The 23,043-nt window shown below is 35.8% G+C and overlaps 2 long non-coding RNA genes across 2 annotated transcripts; one reads left to right on the forward strand and one right to left on the reverse strand.

Annotated features, from left to right (window-relative positions):
• The first annotated feature begins 3 nt into the window (after positions 1–3).
• Positions 4–22,747, forward strand: LOC143673830 (uncharacterized). The gene is made up of 3 exons (XR_013170676.1): positions 4–208; positions 18,087–18,232; positions 22,721–22,747. It is a non-coding gene; the product is annotated as an uncharacterized LOC143673830 (long non-coding RNA).
• Positions 3,184–11,081, reverse strand: LOC143673829 (uncharacterized). The gene is made up of 3 exons (XR_013170675.1): positions 10,929–11,081; positions 8,769–8,865; positions 3,184–3,964 (listed from the first exon to the last, which is right to left on the reverse strand). It is a non-coding gene; the product is annotated as an uncharacterized LOC143673829 (long non-coding RNA).
• Positions 22,748–23,043: the final 296 nt, after the last annotated feature.

The raw sequence follows: 23,043 nt of genomic DNA on the forward strand, positions 1-23,043 counted from the left end.
TAACGTGGTCACATTTCAAGCTCTCTCTCATTCTCTCCTTGAGCTTGCTCTTCCGGTTTCTGCTAACTTCCGATCTCTGCCGACTTCCGGTTTTGCTGGTTTCCGGCTTCTGGCTCCTCCCCAAGTTTTTCTCTCAACAAAGTGTCTGATTAGGATGAAGGCCCACCTGATTCCATTGACCGCATCTACCTAGAAGATCCTGTCTCCAGTAAGGCCACCCCTGACTCATGTAACATATTCAAAGATACTATTTATAAATGGTTTCACATCCACAGAAACCTGAATTAAAATTAGAATGTCCTTCATCAGGGCACTGAGTTCAATCCACCATGGTGTATGTAAGGAAAAAATCACTCTGATTGCAGTTTGAGAAATTCGTTGTGGGGCAGTCCAGATTGGGGCAGGGAGAGAAAAGAAGACTTCCCAGCAGGTACTCTGCACCACCTGGGATGTGGACTGATAGGGCACAAGTAAAAGCACGTACACATGGTGCATTTCCAGAGGTAAAAGTTATATTTAGAATTTGGGATAAAATTGGTTTTGTGTTCTGTATTCTTGAGAGACTGCACTATATACCTGTGCAAACAAAGCCAGCAGGATGTGTTTTTCCTAGTCAAATAAACTCATGTTTTTATCATGAAAACCTGGAAAGTAGAAACATTTTCTTTGTAACAGCATATTAGAAAACTTGGTTCTTTTGACAAGTCCCAGAGGCATCCCCCCCAAAAAAAAATTGAAAGCAATGATGATAGCACTTCTTAGCCAAAGTTAATGACTCAGTAGTAAGCAGCCATTGTCAATATGAAAAAACATAGGATGTAATTAGATGTTTATTTAAAGTATGGATTTTATTACTGGGGAGATGCAAATTAGTTTAAACTTCAGTAACCATTGCATGAAAAATTAAAATGAAAAATTGCTGCATGAAACCAGCTCTTTTTTAGCAACGTTTAAAAGCCAATCATGCAAATTTTGAAGAAAAATCAACAGTAGTTTTGGAGCAAAAAGAAAACTTCTTGGCTAGGAACAAACTTGTAAAAGGAGCAATCAAACAAGCAAAGGAAAAATAAATTGTTGGAAACTGCCTTCAAGATCAGTTTTAAAATCATCTTGGGAAGAAATCTCCTGTTTGGAAGTGCATTTAAAAAAAAGCACTGGGCTACAAATGTGGCCAAACTATTTGGGTCAAAAAGGGGTAGCACAGAAATTGCTTTAGAGGTCTCACCAATCGGTACATTTCAATATACTCAAAAAATAAGAACAATTTATTAAGAGACAGAGTTAAACCAAGTTGTTTTTATGATTGGGTGAAATCACATATTGTAGTGATTTGGCCACATTATTGGTTTGGAACACTAATTAATTTGAAAAGTACTCCTTTGTAAAGAAACTAGTATTCTAAAGATAATTCTAACAATTTTAGTGAGTTTTCTAGTAAGAATGAGTTTTAAATTATGGGTCGAAATTTTGTGGTGAATATGGTGAGACAAATACACAAGCATGCACACATACATATTTATATATGTATATAAATATATATATTAAAAAGAACTCTCAAGCAAACAGTGAACTGAATATATATGTATATAGTTTGTATATAATTTACATAATACTATATATATATAATTTTTCTGTGAACTTAGAAATATTCCAGGATTCTAAGTATCATTGAAATGGGTCTTAAAATTAGCATTGTTGTTCCTTCACCTTTAAGTATCTTAAAGACAACTGAGCATTAAATAAGGAAAATACATGATTTAGGAGTCTTAAGAGAAGAAACTGAAGGAGCTCAGTATTGACACTGCTCTGAAAACCTCTGTATGTTGGGGAAGTGAACAGGCATTGTTATGGGTTGACTTGTATCCCACAAAAAGACACGAAAATATGTTTAGTTAAAATGAAGCCAAGCTAACCTAGTGTGAGTCCTAATCCAATGTTACTGGTGTCTCTATAAGAAGAGGGAAATCTGGACCCAGAGTGGAGGCCATATGAGACAGAGGTAGAGAATTGAGTGATGCATCTACCAGCCAAGGAACACCAAGCATTACCAAAAAACACCAGAAGTTAAGAAGAAGTAAGGAAAGATTCTCCCTACACGTTTCAAAGAGAGTAAAACCCTCCCAACTGCTTGATTTCAAGACATCTGGCCTCCAGAACTGTGAGTCAATAAATTTCTATTGTTTTAAGCCACACAGTTTGTGTTACTTTGTACAGAAACCCCAGGAAACTGACAGGCACCTATTTTCAAACAGTAGAGAAAAGATAATTCTATTAGTTTCTTTTTTTCAAGTCTGTTTGTTTTCCTTTTTAAAGACAAATTGCCAAGGAACTCTTAGATAATTGAGCCTTGTGGGCCCTGGTGACTTTTGGGTCCTTTGTCATGTGTCACCCTTTCTCAACTGTGAAGATACATTACAAAACTTTCTCTAGAAGACATGGTACCTCAGGGTTTGAGAAGTTTCATTTCAAAAAATAATTTATATAATAAACATCAAGGAGAGAGCCAAACAGTGAGCTATTGCACAGCTCTATATGATGAAAACTTTTGAATGCCTTCTACTTTGCATAATTCTGTTAGAAACTAGTAGGAATCGGTCTCTCAGTGGCTCAACTGAGATAGAAGAGTCATAATTAGCTGCCCTGTAAACGAAGCATTTTTTGTTTTTGTCTTATCTTTCCCATACTATAGCAGAGGAAGTCTTCAAACTTTGATATATTGAGGATAGTTTTTGATAAATTCTTTGGACTAGTATCTATTTCTGCAGTTTTGGATCTTCCTTCACTCCTTTTTTGTTTGTTTGTTTTAATGAACCATTTAACTCGCTTAGAGCTTAGCAAATGCAAGGATGCCTTTCCTGATTTCAAACAAAAATTCCTATAAAATAAAATAGTTGGGATGAGGAGGTGTGTGATATTCCTAACTAGGGATCCCAGGGCCAAGCGTAACAATCCAGTACTGCTTTTTTCATGAATTTGGCAGAAGGCCTAATGCAGAGGTTGGCCAATAAAGTTTGATGAAGGAATAAATGAATTAATGAATAAAAGAAATGTCTCAAAGTATTTCTGAGTTAACAAAATTGTATATGAGAAAGTCCTTTGATGCAAAATTTTGCTTATAATATGCATTTCAAGGACTACCAAGGTACCCTTTTGTCCTTGTGACAAATACAAATTTGTCTTTTATGAAATTATCCTGATAAAATAATTTATGATAGTTATCTCAGATTGACTCAGCAAGTAGAAACATCACAGACATTATTGGAGGCAGTGGGAAGAGGAGGAGTTTCACATAAGTAATGAATAAAAAATGAAACTCAAAATTATGGCTTCAGAAAACTATATTTATACCAGAATGCCTGAATCAAGTTGTACACTTTATCCTTTAAATGTATCAACTTACAGACACAAGGCATATCTTCCTCTGTCATACAGATTATAGAGTTCCTATAGAATTGTCAAAAGCCTTCAAATTTTAGAATCCTTCTGTTTAACATATGCTTTTGTCAGGATGAGAGAACATACACCCAAATTGCCATGAGCTTGCACCTCTGATATCATTGTACATTGCAATTCTCTGCTTACTTGTCAGTATCTCCTCCACTAGAGTACAGGCTCTTGGTGTCCAGAAACGATCTAATCTGTCTTTGTAGCCAGCCAAATGACATAGCTTATAAGGAATAAAGTCAGTAAATATTTATGAAATTAATAAATGAAAAAATAAATGTGTAAATATATGATTCTGGAATAACTTTAGAATTCAAATTTCAAGTTCATGCACTGCCAGAGGAAACAAGACTGTCACTACTAATCATAAATGAAAAATACATTCTACTACCACTACCAGAATTTAAGAAAACTACTGTGATTCACATAGATCTTCTTGTCTCATTTCCCCTGTTCTTCAGATTCCAACATGGCAAAGGAAAATTGAACACTTACAGGATACATGATGAGGAGGGTGAATCTGTGTGATAATAAAACCATAAAGTGAAGAGTGAAAATTTAGGCCACTTTATCTAAAATTACTGTAAATAAAAATTACTGTGATATAAGTAAAAAAATGCAATATGCTTTTTTCTAGTGGGAGAAAACTGACCAAAACAATCTTTATATTATAATTTATAGTGCTTTTCAGATCACCTCCCTGGATGATGTGGTTTAATCAAAAGTGGTTGTTAAACTGGATTAGATGACAACATGACTCCACCCATTTGGGTGGGTCTTGATTAATTTCTGGAGTCCTATAAAAGAGGAAACATTTTGGAGAATGAAGGAGATTCAGAGAGAGCTGAGAATGCTGCAGCACCATGAAGCAGAGAGTCCACGAGCCAGCGACCTTTGGCAATGAAGAAGGAAAATGCCTCCTAGGGAGTTTCATGAAACTAGAAGCCAGGAGAGAAAGCTAGCAGATGATGCCATGTTCACCATGTGCCCTTCCAGCTGAGAGAGAAACCCTGATTATGTTCACCATGTGCCTTCTCACTTGAGAGAGAAACCCTGAACTTCATCGGCCTTCTTGAACCAAGGTATCTTTCCCTGAATGGATGCCTTTGATTGGACATTTCTATATATTTGTTTTAATTGGGACATTTGTCAGCTTAAAATGTACAGGGTTCTATTTGGAATAATGGAAATGGATGGTGGTGATTTTTTTAAAAAACATTTTTCTGTTATTATATATACAACCTAACATTAACCTTTTTAATCATGTTCAGATAAATATTTCAGTATTGTTAATTAGATAAGAATGTTGTATTATCATCACCACCATCCATTTCCAAACCATTTCTATCATTCCAAATAGAACCCTATACATTTTAAACCTTAACTTCACATTCCCTATCCCTGGCCCATCCCATGGTAATCTATTTTATAGATTCTGATACTATGAGTTTGCTTATTCTAATGATTTCTAATCAGTGAGATCATACATGATTTATTCTTTTGTATCTGGCTTATTTCACTCAACATGATGTCCTCAAGGTTCATCCATATTGTCACATGTATCAGTACTTCATCTTCTTTTATGGCTGAATAATATTCCTCTGAATATATGTACCATATTTTATTTACCCATTCATTAGTTGATAGATACTTGGTTGCTTCCACCTTATGGCAATTGTGACTAATGCTACTGTTAACACTGGTGGAAAAATATCTGTTCAACCCCCTGCTTTCAGTTCTTTGGGATATGCACCTAGTAGTGGGATTGCCAGTTCATATGTAGTTCTATACTAAGCTTTCTGAGGAACTGCCAAACTGTCTTCCACAGTAGTAGCACCATTTTAATTACTACCAGCAATGAATGGGTGTTCTTATTTCTCCTCATTCTCTTCAACACTGTTTTCCACTTTTTAAATAGCAGCCATTCTTATGGGCGTGAAATGATATCTCATTGTGGTTTTGATATGCACTTCCCTGATGGCTAATGACGTTCAGCAGTTTTTCATGTCCTTTCTGGCTATTTATTTCTTCTCCAGAGAGATGTCTATTCACATCTTTGCCCCATTTTTAATGAGTTATTTGTTTTTTTTGTTATTAAGTTGAAGGACTTTATATATTCTGGATATTAAACCTTTATCACATATGTGTTTCCAAATATTTTTCCCCATTGTGTAGGATGTCATTTTGCTTTCATGATAAAGTCCTTTGAGGCATGAAAGTTTTTAGTTTTGAAGAGGTACTATTTATCTATTTTTTTTCTTTTTTGTTTGTGCTTTTAGGGTAAAGTCTAAGAAGCACTGCTTAACACAAGGTCCTGAAAATGCTTTTCTGTTTCCTTCTAGGAGTTTCATAGTTCTGGCTCTATTTTGGTCTTTGGTCCATTTTGAGTTGATTTTTGTTTAAAGTGTAAGGTAGAAAGAGTCCTCTATTTTTAGCAAATGGAGCTCCAGTTTTCCCAGTACCATTTGTTGAAGAGACTATTCTTTCCCAATTGGATGGTCTTTGATCCCTTTGTCAAAAATCATTTGGCCATAAATGTGAGGGCTAATTTCTGAACTCTCAATTTGATTCCATTAATCTATATGCCTGTCCTTGTAACAGTGCCATGCTGCTTTGATTACTGTGGCTTTGTAATAGTTTTAAGATTGGGAAGCATGAGTCCCCCACTTCATTTTTCTTTTTCAAAATAGTTTTAGCTATTCGGGGTTCCTTCCCCTTCCATATACACTTGATAATTGACTTTTCCATTTCTTCAAAAAAGGTTTATGGAATTTTGATTGGAATTGCATTGAATCTATAAATTGCTTTGAATAGTATTGACATCTTAATGATATTTAGTCTTACAATCCATGAACACAAAATGTTCTTCTGTTTATTTAGCTCTTCCTTGATTTCTTTTAGCAAGGTTTTGCAGTTTTCTGTATACATATCCTTTACATACTGGGTAGATTAATTCTTCTTAGACATTTGATTCTTTTATTTGTTAATGTAAATGGAATTTTTTCTTCCAATTTTTCATTGCTTGTGAAAATAAATACTACTGATTTCATGGTATTGGTCTTGTTCCCTGCCACTTTGCTGATTTCATTTATTAGCTCTAGTAGTTAGTTGTGGATTTTTCAAGATTTTCTGTGTATAGATTCATGTCATCTGCATATAGGGAAAGTTTTACTTCTTCTTGTCCAATTTGGATGTGCTTTCTTTTTCTTGCCTAATTAGTCTGGCAAGAACTTTTATTGCAATGTTGAATAACAGTGGTGAAAGTAGGCATCCTTGTTTTGCTCCACATCTTAGAGAGAAAGCTTCCAGTCTTTCAGTATTAACTAGGATGTTAGCTGTGGGCTTTTCATATATGCCCCTTTATCATGTTGAGGAAGTTCCTTTCTATTCCTAGTGTTCTAAGTGTTTTTTATCAAGAAGCAGAGCTAGATTTTGTCATATATTTTTTCCTGCATCAATTAGGATGATCATATGGGTTTTTTTCCTTCACTGTGTTAATGTTGTATATTTACATTAATTGATTTTCTTTTTTAATGCAATTTTATTGAGATATATTATATTTTCTTATTCAATATAATCATCCAAATTGTACAATCAGTGGTTCACAATGTTAGTTGATTTTCTTATATTGTACCATTCTTGCATGCCAGGGATAAATCCCAATTAGTCATGTTATATAATTATTTTAATAGGCTGCTGAATTCAGTTTGCTAGTATTTTATTGAGGATTTTTGCATCTATATTCATAAAAGATATTGGTCTGTAGTTTTCTCACCATCAAGGCAGGATGAGGGCTTGAAGCCTAATTAACTTGATTTAAAAGAATTTAATGCGTGATGTCTTACACAAGTCTCTTCCAATATATAAAAGACTCCACTGGGATCCTGTCTGCCAAAATGGCATCAGAGTTCTCACCCCAAACCTAACCTATCAGCATTTATATCACTGGAGCTCAGGCTCTTTGTAATATTTCACACCTAAATTATTGACAAATCTTTCTCTGAGCCTCAAGGAATATCTCAAACGTTAATTATATTTTTCCCAGTCTTGATGGCTAAGATTTCTTTTTTATTCCATTCAATATAATCACTCTGTGTTCTTTCACTCTCTTTTAATTTCCTGCATGCTACTTAGGTCTACTTGACATTTTTCTTGTTTATTTTCTATTTCCTCTCTCTGTTTAAAGTTAAGTTCCATGAGAGCAGGAAATCTCTTAGGTTTGTTACTGTCTTTTTATTTATTTATTTTTCATAAGGGCAGAGGTTTGACACCTAGAGGCCGTTTAATAAATGTTAAATGAATGAGCAAGTAAGTGTAGAGCTCTGACTTTCTACATCCTCCTGACTAAAGTTCAGCTGTTCTAATAGGTCACTAATCTTCAGAAATCACACTCATTTTGGGTATGATCAACTGATCTTCAAAATAACTTGGTTCTGCTAAAAATAAACCTGCATTATTAAAAAGAAATTATAAGCACATTGTTTTCTGAAAGGAAAGGGGGCTATGAGCTAGATAGTTTCAGAGTCCCAATAAAGATCTTTTTCTGACAGTAATTTCAATGATAGTTTTTTCTACTTAAGATTGCTATAAAGCATCAGCATCTCTGATTGAATTCTCCCAGCGTAAGCTGGAGTCATAACATACAGAGACATTTACACATTGTAAGGGGTTTCAATTTTCTGCCTGCAATGGGAAGCAATTGAAGATTTTAGATAGGGGCAATTCTGTAAAGTTTTACATGAAAAAAAGACTTCACTATGGGAAATGAATTAACGATGGAAGGGTCAGTATGCTGAGCCTGGATTTGAAATTTACTGAAGTAATGGAAGTGAGAGATGATGCTGGGTTTGTTCTGCTTCTGTGCTTACCAAGCATCCTTCAGACTTTGATTTGCCTGTCTCCCTTAGAAGCACATATTAGAAATACCAGTACAAGAATGCTGATCCTTGTAAAAATATCATTTTTCTTTCTAAATTAATATATTACCTCTCTGGTTTTATAGCTCTGTTTGGTAAGTTTAGTTACTATGATTCTATTTGGGTTGAAAACAAATTTCCTAGCTTCTGAGACTGAATCATAACTTAGATCTTGACATATTCATCAAGGCAATGATACTTTGTGATAACCTCATGAAAGATAGATGAGTCATCTTTTTCTGGTGACATTCAGACCTCCACAATGACTATGCTTAATTTCATTTTAAATATGCAATATAATTTTAAACTCTATTGATACCTTAGGGCCATCACTAACTCTCAGGTTAGCTACAGAAACAGATTATTTTTTTATCTATTTATTGCATTTATTCCTCTATTTTTACTTACAAATGTCTGCTTTTAAGGAACAAGATTCAAGATCCAACTGAAAGAAAAGAGTCCTTATGCACCCCAAAGTCTTGCAGTAATTAAGCAGATGTGAGATCTAGAAAGAGAATGAAGTGGTGAGGAAGGAGCATATACATAGAAACAATTAGCTCTTAGCTCTTGTTTTGGGGTGTTCACAGTCCTCCTTGGTTTCTCCCTTTGATTCTTGGCACCAACAGCCCTCTTAATAACTGACAATAACAGCTACCAATTCATAGGTCACTTTCCAATATTACTATTAATAAGCTTTTTATTACAAACAATAATGGTTTCTTGTTAGAGTCTTCATTGTACTGTGCCTGTTGCATGTTGCCTTGTGCCTACATAATAGTTAAAATATACCTTTTGTTCACTGAAATTTTAGACAGTTGTGTTCTATTTATATTCTGATTCATAGAGTAAAGTTATATTAGAAGAGAGAAGTTTACATATTAAAAATTCATAGATTAGTCTGTGCTTTGTATAGCTTTGTTCTGTGTCTTTTACATTATTATCCCTTCCTCCCAGATTATTTTTCCCATGCAAATATCCTTGAATTAGCTTTGTTTCTATTTGCATTATGGCTATGAAATATTGAAGTCCTTCTTCAAAAGATGTCCAAAAATATATGGATGATTGCCGCGTTCTCTTTTTCCTCCCCGGTTTGACACAGTTCCCTGGAAGGAAGGGCGGTGGCAAGGCCTTCAACGCCCCAAAAGAGGACGAGGCATAAAATGGTGTAATAGAAAAATACTGGGATTAACGACACTAATTGTGTGTTTCTTGTTGCTGGTTGTGCTCCAAGCATTATATCAAAACGAATCAGAAAGCAAAAGAATTGGAAAAAATGATACAAATTGTACAAATTGCAAAACCTTGTTAATGACTGTTTGGGAAAAATTAGGTTGGGACGCCCCCATTAAGCAAGTCATGCTGCAGATACAGCAGGCAGAAGTGCTTTTAAAACAAGTCACAGAAAAGTACCCCATAGAAAGTAAACACAATTAAAAAACCCTGCATTGAGCCATCCTAGAAATTTACTCCCCACCACGGCACCGGTCCATTGCTATAAAACAATAAAAAATCTAAGTAAACAATGTAACCTTTTAATCAAAACAAGCTAACCTTTAACCAGATTAAAATAGGTCTTGACATATTGCCTCACCTGTAGAATAATAGGAAAAGAAAGTCTAAACTCAGAAAACTGCAAACACAATGTCTGTGGTTTAAGCCAATATCTTGCTGCTATTAAAATCTTGTGTAAGTGTTCCTAAGAAAATCAAAACGTGTACTTTCGCTTTGCTTCCCTGAACCTGTAACTTTACCTAAAACGTAAGCCATGACACAACCATGATTCTGTGATACCTGTTTTCTTGCCAAAAATAAGGGTATAAAATCAGTTAAGCAAAAATAAATCTAAGCAACTCTTCTCAGAAAAAAATTCTCTAAGCTGTCTCTTGGTGTTCTTCTCGCGCCGACGACCCTCCACACCTTCAAGCCCGTTCCCTCTGCTGCGGCTGGACCGCGGCAGATGATCATAAAATTTTACCTTAATTTGGTCTGGAGAACACAAAGGAAGATGAAATGTCTTTCAAACTTTCTAAGCCACAAAAAGTACCATACTGTCATTTATAATTCTGAAGTCGGGCAAATTTGGAGCTGGATATAGACTTCATCCAAATAAACTATACTGTTCTCCTCACCCAAGACTGGAGAAAGGCTGAAGGCAATAAATGGTTTCCCCACTTAAGTTTTGAATCCATCAATAAATAAGATCAAAGTACATAAATATTAAATTGTTGATGTTATTATGAACAAGATTAAAATCAAGAATGTAGCCTCTTTTGTGAGCAAGTAAGCCTGAATGCAAAGACTTAGCCCCCATCCAAAGTTAACAGTTGACTGGGACAGACCTCAAAATGTGTGGAGCAGAACGTAATGTTTCCCCTATGGCTACTAAGCTCACTAAAGAAAGGAAAGAGAAAGTGCCTGGAATATTCACAACCTGCCTTTTCTTCAAAACTCAACTATTAGGTATCTTTATCTCCACATTCATGTTAGAAGGGGCACACAAATGGATGTCCCTCCATGTGTGAGAAAACATCAAGAGAGAATAGAATAAACATTCCCCTTTAAAAGTACCAAAGTAGTCCATTGCCTCATTTCCTTTCTTCTTTTTTTCCCGATCTCCCTTTTGTATGTCACTGACTTCAAAATGATCTACTGTGGCCCCGCAGCCAGCCCGGCCCCGAGGGCGCCGCTTCCCGCCGCCTCTGGTCACTGCCGCACAGCCTGGCATTGGGCGCGAGTATGTGGAGCGCCGCGGGGATAGCTACACCGTCTATGACGTGGTCTTCCCCTCCCCCCCGGGGCCAGGGCGCTGCCCGGGCGCTACCCGCGCTTCAGCCAGATGCTGGATGTCCGGCGCTGGGTGCGGTGGGGAAGCAGTTCGGTGAGATGCTGGACTGCGGGAAAGCCAAGTGCAAGTGCCTCGGATCCAGCCGTACAGTCCAGCGGTACAGACTGCTTCTCCACACGGGAACTAGCTAATTATTCTTTCTTTTTGCAGTTTACTCCTGGCAATAAATTGAGTGTTAAAGAACCCGTGATTCGCATCCCTTCAAACAATGCAGTGATAGAACTGTCCAAATCTCCAGAAAGCCCTGGATTTTGGAGAGAATGGTATTACATTCTCTTTGTTTAAACAAAGATTCTCTGGAGGAAAGGTTGTTTGTCATTAAAGGAAATGTGAATGAGTTTCTAGATGAGGTCTTGAGCCCTCCATTCATACAGACAAATCCCCTAACCCCACCATTAATTGAAGTTCTTCAGGTTACTGATAATAAGATTCAGATCCATGCAAAGATGCAAGAATCTAATTATGATAAGCATCATGAAAAGGAAAGAAAAAGTCAATGAAAGAAGTCATCTGTATGAAAAATAGGGAACATCGTACCACCACTGCAACTAATGTTGTACAAAAACACACAATGAGAAATGCCAGACTTTCTGACTCATCTGTAAGAGATAAAGCACAGGAAACAGACAGTTGTAGTCCAGTTGCATGCTTGCAACAAGGATCCCTTGATGTTTCTCAAGTGCTTTTTGGAAAATCTCACCAACCTAAGTCACAAGTGAAAACTGAATTTATAAAAGAAAAAGTGGTGTTTACTCAAATGAGAAAAAAACAAAATTTAAAAGAACCAGTAAAAGCTGAAGAGAAAGAATTAGATGATCCACTATCTTCTTCACTGAACTAAAGTTCATAATGTCTGCTTTTGAAAGCATGAAAGAAACCAGTATGCAGGATGGTAGTGTGCAGATTATTAACGATCATGTGACCATTGTACATTCAGTTTTCAGAATTCTTTGCTATACGACTTGGATTAATTCTATATAATTTTGGAATTGAAAGGTTGACAGTAAAAAAAATGGTTGGGCGTAAAATAGATTCTGTTAATTAACTATTACCTCAAAACAAGCTATTTAGGAAAGTATAAAATTAAAATTTGCAAATTTCATTCTAATGGGGAAACTGGGGTTGGTTTATACCCTGCTCTAGAAAATTTAAACAAATTTTGTTTTATTATGAAGACAAGTTTTGTGATTCTGTGATTTGCTATTGGAGAGTTAAGCATTTGTTTTCATTCAATCTGTATATATTAACTTCTGTGTTTTGTTACTTTTACTTTAAGAAAGTTTCAAAATATTCACTAAGCTGTAGTGTCTGTTAAAAATAAAAATTCTTGAGAATGTAACTAATTAGAAATATGAGGGCATAGAGGAGAGGTAGAATCTTAAAAATATTCTTTGTAAGTCTCAACAGGATATATTTGTGCTTGAAATTGAACTAAGTTCTAAGAAAGGAAAGAATTTACCAATATAAATGATTTAGATAATTAAAATACAAATACATCTAGTGGAATTTAGTATTTTTGTTTCAGTTGTATTTCACTCTTCTCATGCGTAAGATAAACTATATGCATGTTAGTTTAAATTTAGTACAGAATTTGAAATTTCAGTATTTTAAAATAATTTCTTGGTAGTTACTGTTGCAGTATTAAAAGATGTTTTGGTTTTTACAGAATAAATTTAAGAATTTTGGAATACAACCATTTAAAAATCTGACAATTTGCTCCCGTGGGAAACTATTCATTATATTATTATGTGAAAACAGAAAAGCCTGTGTTTTCTAATCAAATTTCTTTATAACACTTAAAAGGGAAGCCAATAACATATCTAAAGTGGCTAAGTATTAGTTTTGTGGAATTGTATGGGCTGGATAAAATTCTAATATTTTTTCTAACAGATATTTATAAAACAGCATGAAAGAAAATGTAGAAGGGAAAACATTTGTTGATCTAATTGCTAACTTTGAGGCCATGAACTCTTTCTGCTTCAGAAACTTCTACTAAATCAGACTTCAGTCCTGGAGATTACCTAATTTCTTTAATCCTTTAACTGGGGTTGTTGGATCAGAGTATCAAAAACTGGTACAAGGTCTGGCAATTAATCCTGATTTATATTTAATAATCCCCAGATAAAATCTGAAACCAGATTGGCCTGTGAAGAAATGTGAAGGTAGGTTATAAAGCAAGAGAACTATTTGCCTCACTTCGGACAGCCATATACATTTTTCAACTACAAGATGAATTATAAGTTAATACAATAATTTTAAGACTGTCCATTTAATAATTTTCTTAGGTTTAAATAACTGCACAAAAACTAGTGTTGTATGAGTAACTCTTTGATTGAATGCAATCACAGTATATATTTTTAAAGGAAACTGCTACATTAAGTATGGACTAAACTTTAAACCTGTTTCTTATTTACTGTATGTCCTTTTCAAACATAGTTCTGTTAAAACAAAACTGCATTAGAAAATGTTTTTAAAAAAATGATCTACTGTGACCACATGAGATTTTTGTCATTTTAATTGTGAAACGGAAATATAATATGAAGAAATACAGAAAACGTGTATAGTATAATAAAAAGTCATTAAACATATATTTGCCTATCATCCATATTGAGTAACTAGAAAATTACTAGCATCCTAGAATATCCCCCATGCTCATTCTTGATTAACAGTCCCCACCCCCTGCACCCCAAATCACAGGTAGTCATCATCAGCATCTGAGTGACAGGCATAACCTTGATTTTTCCTTAATGTTTTAAGTTTTAAAGTTTTAAATATAGATTGCTTGCCTGGGATTGATCTAAACATTAATAAACATTTTGCATATTCTTCTGCATTTTGTTTCTTTCAACCAACATGTGTGTTATATTCATCTATGTTATATGTAATTACAATTGGCTCATTTTTCATTGCTTGATAGTACTCCATTTACAAAGATACAATAATTTACTTAGCCATTCTACTGTAACAGATATTCAGATTGCTGCCAATTTGAGGATGTTATGAAAACGCCGCTCTGTATATCCTTGAAAATATATTGCGGCACATAGATCCCCAGTTTCTTGGCATAGAATCTCTAGGAATAAATTTAAAGGGAAAAGGATAGGAATATGGTCAATCTAACTAGATGAAATAAACATGATGCACCAATTTACACACCCACTGGTAGTGGAAGAGAGTTCCAATTTTCCACCTCCTTGCACGTGGTACTCTCAGTCAATATGGCTTAGCATTTCTGATTAGTATGAGGTGATGTCGCAATCTTGGCAACTTTAATTTTAATTTCTTGTGGACCTTCTCCAGCTTTTTTCATATTCATTATATACTTAATTTTTACGCATTCCTTTGTTGAAATAGAGATAATATTCATCTCCTTCATTTTATTGCTTTCCCTCAAGGTTAGAGAATTTAAAAGAACCATCTGGTTTTACAGAAACAATTTTATACGTATTAAGGGGAAAACATTCTTTCAGCTTTTACTTTTTATGCCTCCTATGCCAACCACACTTCACTGAATGTTGACATAAGCTCATGTGCAGCTTATTTTCTCGACAAAATGGGGATAAGTTATACTGCTGACTCAGAGTTGCCTTTCCCCTTGCATTCTCAGTAAGAGCTTTTCTGGATGGTTCTCTCTTCCTTTAGGATATGCACTTAATCATCAGGAAAGTAAGAAAGGCCCAGAAGCAGACTCCATAGCTGGATACAAAGAAGTCACAAACCTGTAATATTATAAAGGAAATATCTGTAGTACTAGTAATTATTCCACATTTCTGGTGGTTCAATACCAGCTTAGTACTTGTTCCTTCAGGAATGAGTATCCATTCTTTTTACCCCACTGGCTACCATACTTCAGCATAATATTTTAATTATTTCAATGATGAGGTTTTACAAAACATTCAATCATTTGACAAACTATGTTAGAATAATTCCCAGATAAATAATATTATAAAGAAATATAAAAAGTCAAGATCTTACTGCTATTCATATACAATCAATAAAAGAATTTAGAAATATTTCATAAATTTACTTTTTTATATACACTTTGGCCTCATATTTAGATGTTTATACAGCACATATAATTTTATAGTGCCTTTATTCACTTGACATTTTGAAGATGCCTTTCTCATGTCATCAAAAATTATTCGCAAATACCAGTTTAAAGGTTACATATTATTTATCTCAATATGTTTCACATATATTTAATCTTTCCATTGTTGTGGGATATTTAAGTTGTTCCCAAGTTTCTCTATTACATATAATATTGTAATGAACCTCTTTGTGGATACAATTTAACACTTAATTTAATTTTATTGGGACTAGAAAACCTGGTCAAATGGTATAAACAACTTTAAGGACTTTGATACATCAACGAAAAATTCATCTGGTCAAGGTGAAATGGACAAGGATGACTTTTTCATTGAATGCTATAGCAGGGGAGAAATAGTAGAAACCAATTTCATCGAAATAAAGATCTGCTAGCTTTTTAAGAACTTATAGTGTGCTGGAGGAAAATCAATGTAGGATATTAAGGGGAGGACTGTTGATCATAGAATGGGTGGGAGATTTATTGGAGCTGCAGTCAAGATGGTTTGATTTCACAAAGATGGTTGAGTGATTTACTGAAGCTGTGCTTAGTTAGGACTGTTGGGTTCAGAAGGTTTTCCTTTGCAGTTATTAGACCACCTGGAGTCATTAAGGGCTGGAAGGGAGGATAGGGGTGCAACAGTAGCCAGTGCAAGTAGAAAAGAGGAGGGGGAGGTTGGGACTGAGATTGATTATTTACAATGGTTAGGATTGAAGCGGTCATTTTTCCTTTTTCACCTATGAAGTCCAAGATTTTTTTTCTCACAGTCCCACAACTGCAAAATTAGTTTCAAAGTAGCCAGGACCTGGAGCCAGTAGGGGGAAATGGAGCTAGAGTGAGAATGGGGTGGTGGAGGGGCATGAGGACTAGGACTGACAGTTTAGTCAAGAGAAAGAAGAACAGTTGTGGTTAGACACATAATGCTGAAACCTTTTCCATATTTTGTATAGTTTATAATGTTTTCCTTAGTTATGGAAATATCTACCTCATTCCATCTCTCCCAGAATTCAGTGTATTATAATGAACATTTATTTTAATTTCTGTTATTGTATTTTTAGCAATGAATCCTCTTTTTGTTGACAAATATAAAATACCCATTAGTAATTATTTTTCTGAGAATTATCAGCAGTTCTCCACTGATAAATTCACCTTTGGAAAAGCTGTAAGCTAGGGTCCCAGATCTAGCTGGAGTTCTGGAATGCAGGGCTAGGGATAGGATAGAGTAGTCAGAGGTATAGGTTATATCACCTGCAGGCAAAAGAGACCTGAAAGATAGCCTTCAAACATGAAGCTTAGGCTGAGAAGTCAAGCGAAGTGTAAATCCAAAGAAAACAGGCAAAGAAACAATGCTTGTGTTCTCTGGGATCACTTGCTCTGGGGGAGGCCAGACACAACACCAGGAGGACTCAAAGAAATCCTATGGAGAGGTCCATGTGATGAGGAGCCAAGGACTTCTGCTGACAGTCACATGAGAGAGCCATCTTGGAAGTGGATCCTCCAGTCCTAGACAAGCTTCAGATGACAGTAGCCTGAGTCAATACCTAGACTGAAATCTCAATACCATGAAATAACTTGAGCCAGAGTCATTCAACTAAGCCATGCTTGAGTTCCTGACTTGCAGAAACTTAAAGATAATAAGTATGTATTGTTATAAGCTACTAAATTTTGAGATAATGTGTTACCAGCAATAGATATCTACTTCACCTGCACTATTTTTCTCACAAGCACTTATTACCTACTATTGGGAATTGAATCATATCCCACAAAGACATGTTCAAGTCTTAATCCATGTTTCTGTGGGTATGGATCTATTGGCAAATAGAATCTTTGAAGATGTTATTATTTAAGGTGTGGACTCACTTATGAATCTTTGAAGATCTTATTTAGATGAGCCCAAATTGAACAAGGCTGGGTCTTAATCCACAAGACTGTAGTCCTTATAAGACAGAGGACATTTGGACACAGTCAGTAGAAGCTAGAAGTCAGTAGAAGCCAAAAGTTAGAAGAAGCCAGAGAATGAAGCAGATCACCATGTGGTAGAAGCGAGATGCAAGTCAAGGAGCCCCAAGAACTGAGGCAATCTAGCCTCAGAACACTACAGATTCCAGGAGAAAGCACGGCCTGTCATTACATTGCTTTAGAAGTTCTATCCTCCCAAACTTGAGACAATAAATTCCATTTGTTTAACCATATCCATTGTGTGGAATTTATCATTGCAGTCCTGGAAAAACAAAGATGCTTACTAACATAGTATATCAAGTAAGCATTTTAAGTACTTCATTACATTTAATTCTCAAAATAGCCCTGTGAGAGTTCCTATTTAGAATAATGGAAATGTTTGGTAATGGATGGCAGTGGTAGGACAACATCGTGAAGTGATTAACAGCACTGAAATACATATTTGAATGTAGTAAAAGGGGAAATGTTGGGCAGTACATATGATATTAGAATAATTTTTTAAATCTATGAAATCCACATAAACCTTCTTTGATTTCCTTTGACAATGTTATATAGATTTCTGTGTACAAGTCCTTTACATTCCTAATTAAGTTCACTCCTAGATAATTGATTTTTTTAGTTGCTATTTTGAATGAATTTTTTTCCTTAATTGACTCCTCAGTTAGGTCATTTCTTGTGTATCGAAACATTACTGATTTCTGAACATTAATTTTATATCCTGCCAGCTTGCTGAATTTGTTTATTAGTTCAAGTAATTTTGTTGTAGATTTCTCACAATTTTCCAACTATAGTATCACGTCATCTGCAAATAATGAATGCTTCACATCTTCCCATGCAGCCAGAGACCTTTGGAGATGAAGAAGGTAAATGCCTCCAGGGGAGCTTCATGAAACAAGAAGATGGGATAGAAAGCTGGCAGATGTTTCCATGTGCCTTTCCAGCTGACAGAGATGTTCTGGACCCTCCAGCCTTTCCTGAATCAAGGTATCTTCCCCTGGAAGTTGGGACTTTTTCACAGCAAACTTGCAACTTAATAAATTCCTGCTTTTAAAAAGCCATTCCATTTCTGATATATCACCTTCTGGCAGCTAACTAACTAGAACAATGTAGTAGATTGTTTTTCTCTTGCCGCTTTCAGGATGTTCTGCTTCTCTTCAACATTTGACAGACTAATCGGTATGTGTCTTGGGGTGGACCTTTCTAGATTTATCCTATTTAGAGTTCATTGGGCTTCTTTGATTTGCATATTTATTTCTTTTATAAGGGTTGGGAAGTTTTCCCCCGTTATGTCCTCAACTAATCTTCCCAGTCCTTTACTCTGATCCTTCTGGGACACCAGTGATTCTAATATTTGTGTACTTTGTTTTTTCCATCATTTCCCTGAGATCCAGTTTAATTTTTTCCATCTTTTTTTTCCATTTGCTCATTTGTTTGTTCAAAATCAGTTGTCCTATCCTCTAGTTGTCTTATTCTTTCTTATGCCTCTTCAAATCTGTGTTGTGTTTCTCTAGTATATTTTTTATTTGGCCTACTGCATCTTTAATCTCTGTGATATCTGCTATTTTTCTATTTATTCTTTCAAATTCCTCTTTGTGCTCCTCTTAATGTCTTCTTTATGTCATTAGCCATCCCACTGATTTTATTTAGTAGAGTTATATCTTTGATTAGTTGTTTCAAAGTCTATGTCTCCCTGGGTGTTTTAATTTGGTCATTAGGCTGGACTCTATCTGTCCACATGTTGGTATGCTTAGTGATCTTCTATTGCCTTCTAGGCATGCAAATATCTTGATAAGATTACTTTGGAAGTTGATTTCCTTCAGCAGTCTAAATCTTTGTATTTACAGAATGGATGTGAAGCAGGATCCAGGTTGTGGGATGGGGCACAATAGTGTGGTGACAGGTTGCAGTTCAGGTATAGGCATGAGTTGGGGGTGTTACACTGGCGCCTGTGCATATGAGGTGCAGGATGCAGGGTTGTGGAGGTGGGATGTGGGGCTCATGGGGGTGAGGTGCAGCTCAGGCAGGCCTTGGAGTACAAGAGCAAAAGTAGTGGAGTTAGGATTTCACTCCATATCATGCTAAAACAATGCCCTTCCACTAAATCATTCCTGAAGTTAATGTTAAAATCCACCTATTCCGGACATGTGAAACTTTGTTTTCCTTTTTTTCCAATCACATTGAACTTTTTTTTCTATTAATAGGATACAATCACATGTAGAAAAAGGACCAAAGCTAAAGATTATCACTTACAAGAAAATGTGTAATGCTACTCTTCAAGAAATATCTATTGCTCCCCAATAGACACCTTTAAAACAGTATCTTCTAGACTTACTCATGTACATTGGAATATTCTGTGACTTTACCTACATGCTAGAATAAATAACATAAATTTTATTGATGAAGGAGAAAGCCCTAGTCATAAGTAATGATTATATCATGCTAGAAGTATATAGTCAAGCATGATGTTTCTTGGAAGAATAGCAGTTGGAGTTATTAATTGTTTAATTTAAAAAGGCTGTTTCAAAGAAATATGCAAACAGAACACTTACTAAAATTGTCCTGAAGGTTTCAATTCATTTTCTCTAATAGAAAGAAAGTAAACTGTTATTTATCCTCTATAAAAATTCATCATATTCCAAGATGTCAATAACATTGAGAGAGTCTTTCAGCATAAAATGCAGGAATACTCCCCACCTAGCAACAAGTGTCTGTGCATGAGTGATTTTCAGCTGGGTGACAGGATGGGTAAATATGCTAGAAATACCTCTGCAGTTTCCCCAAAATCCAACTGACTGCCCCTGTTACCTATCATTCTTAAGGCCATCCAGATATCCTGAACCAGTTTCCCACAAACTCAGACATGTCTCTATTTTGAAAACAACTCTACTAAAACCCCATATATGCACGTATTGCTCCCAGACACTTTGAAGACAGAAGCTTCTTGACTTAATTCAAGTCTATTTCTGACCTAAATTATTACTACCACAGTCTTCTCAAAGGTTTCCAGTCATGGTTTCCTCAAAGTGACCTGGTACACTGCTACCAAAATTTGTTTGTGAAAATTCACACATGACCATGCCTCAGCACCTTCTCAAAACACTTCATATCACCCCCCACCCCTTTGAACTACAGGATAAAATTTAATTTAATAATATGGCATAAACCCTTCATTATGCACCCCCTGCCTTGCATTCCAGCTGTATCTCTCCTTACTCCCTGCCTTGCATTGTATGCTCCAGCAATTTCAAACTACTAACGATGTTCTATTTACATACTTTGCATTTACTTGTGATTCTCCTATACCTGGAAAAACTCCTAAATATCAACCATTAGCTAACTCTTATTTATCCTTTAAAACTTAACTCAGGTATCACTCTTTCTGGAATCCTTCCTGTTCTTTCCAGACTTGGTTGCTACAAAATAGTTGGATCATCCTTATCACTTTATTTTAGATGTTATTATTATTTATTTATAAATGTATCTCCCTTACTGGAAGGTGATCTCCCGGAGTGCATGAGCAATAGGTTTTTTTTTCTCTGCATCCACTACCTAGTGTGAGAACTTTGGGATGTGGTTGTGGTTTTGGTTTTGGAAGGCTCTCTTAGGGTAGGTCCCTTAGGGAAGCTCTAGTAAGATGTTAGACAAAGTGACTACATGTGTTTTTCCCTTATTCCTCCCTATGAATTCCTATCCTAGGGCTCCCTACCAGCAACACAACCTTATATTGTTATAACAATTTGCTATTTTCAAATTTTCACATATGCCTTATCAACAAAGCTTGGTAGTTATACATTAATGATTTTATGTGTAAGTGGGAAACTTGAGAATGATAAATGTAAAACAAATAAGCCATAATTAGAGACTTAATGAGCATCAGAACCAGGATAACACCCAAGGTCTTCTCAGTATAATTCCGATATTCTCAACCTGGTCATTTGCTGCAAAGTGTGCTTCAAATGCCTGTGCATGGATGATTCTCAAGTGGGGTGACAGAATGACTAAATATGTTAGAAATACCTATGCAGTATCCCCAAAATTCATGTGCTTTCCTTGCTGCCACTTTTGTTCCCACTCCGGTATCCTGCTCCAGCTGCCCAGGAAACTCAGTTATGCCTCCATTTTGAAAACTCAATATATGCATAGTGCATATACAGTATGGGAGAAAAAGAAGGTTAAAGAAACCAGTCTTTTGAGACTTCTTATTTATGTAGTCACTTATGTCAAGAATTCCATGTGTAGCTTAGTTATTTCAATTTAGGATTCAGGCATGTTTCTATCTGTATGTAGGAATAAAAGATTGACTTTAGCATGCTATATAAATGAGTGCTTTTGTTTTCTTGGCTGCCCAAGCAAATACAATCAAATGGGTTCTCCTAAACATTTCTTTGATCATGATTTGAAGATGGGAAAAAGTCCAAATCAAGTTGTCAAGGCAATGCTTTCTTCCTGAAGACTGTGACACTCTGGGACTGGCTGCAAGCAATCCTTGGTCCTTAGCTTGTCACATAGCAAGGCACATGGCAACCTCTCTTGGTCTCTCCCTTCTCTTCCAGGTTCTATTCATGTTCAGCTTTTTGTTTTCTGTGGCTTTCTTTCTTTCTCTGAATTTCATTCTACTTATAAAAGTCTCCAGTAATAGGGTTAAGACCTATCTTGATTAAAGTGGGTCACACCTTAACTGAAGTAACCTCATCAAAAATTTGACTTACAATGGATTCATACCACAGGGATGGATTAAACTGAAGCACATGTTTTTTCTGGGGCACATACAGCTCCAAACCACCACAATGAGGGAGTGCTGCTTCCTTAAGAAAGTCTCAGAAGAGGGAAATCTCAGTTTCCAGGGACTGAAATTTCCCCTAGAATTTCTCCAGGAAATCTCATCCTGAGAAAATAGTAGTTTCAAACAGGGCAGAGGTTCAACAAGAAAAGGACTTGCCACTTCTGCTGCCCTCAGAATTTGACCTCAGAGTGAAAGGAAAGTAGGATTTGAGATTTTGTCCACATTGTCTATCCTTCTCAACCAGGCAGGGCATGAAAGAAGCCAGCAATTCAGAGAAGAAGCTCTGTTCATACATAAAAGATAATCTGTGGCAAGAATCCCTCTTTGGTTGTGTTTCTGGGAATTGTGTGTAGTGAGGCAGAAACATGGTGTTGCATAATAAGGTTCTTCCACTGTTGATAACAATCCCCCCATCAACTTCCAAAAATAGTTTGAAAATTTAAGTGAAAACAGTTTAGAAAGCCAGCAAAATGTGTAATTCTGTTTTGATATGGTTTGTGAAACACCTAATCCTCTAATAAACCTGATTCATAGGTATAGGAATGATGGGGAAGGAGCCTTACTGCTTTTCTCCATTGGTCTTTGATGGTTGGCTCCTCCCAGGCATCATTCTGACCTAAAAATGTTGAGAAACATGCAGACCTATTAAAAACTATTATAATTTGATGCTCTTCTTAACCTGATTGCAGGCTAGCTTGCCTCCTGGAATCGAGGGCTGTCATCAAATATTCACTGATTGGCTTGTCAGGTTAGCTTTTTGCTTTTATTCAATCTACCAATAAAGATATGTGATGTTGTAGCAAGAAAAATGTTTAAACTCACAATTTGGTGTAAAGCAAATGGAAAATACTACAAATGAGAGCTACAATTTACAGTAGACCAGCAAATTAAACTACAGATTAAGGACTGTGGAGAAATCAACCAAAGAAATAGTCAGGTTTCTTTTTTCTGTAAGATAAAATGGCACTTATCTGTCAGGGAAAAACAAATAATGTCAGTCAGTGAAAAAGCA

The sequence above is a fragment of the Tamandua tetradactyla genome, chromosome 2 (genome assembly GCF_023851605.1).
Source record: "Tamandua tetradactyla isolate mTamTet1 chromosome 2, mTamTet1.pri, whole genome shotgun sequence".
Classification (NCBI taxonomy): domain Eukaryota; kingdom Metazoa; phylum Chordata; class Mammalia; order Pilosa; family Myrmecophagidae; genus Tamandua; species Tamandua tetradactyla.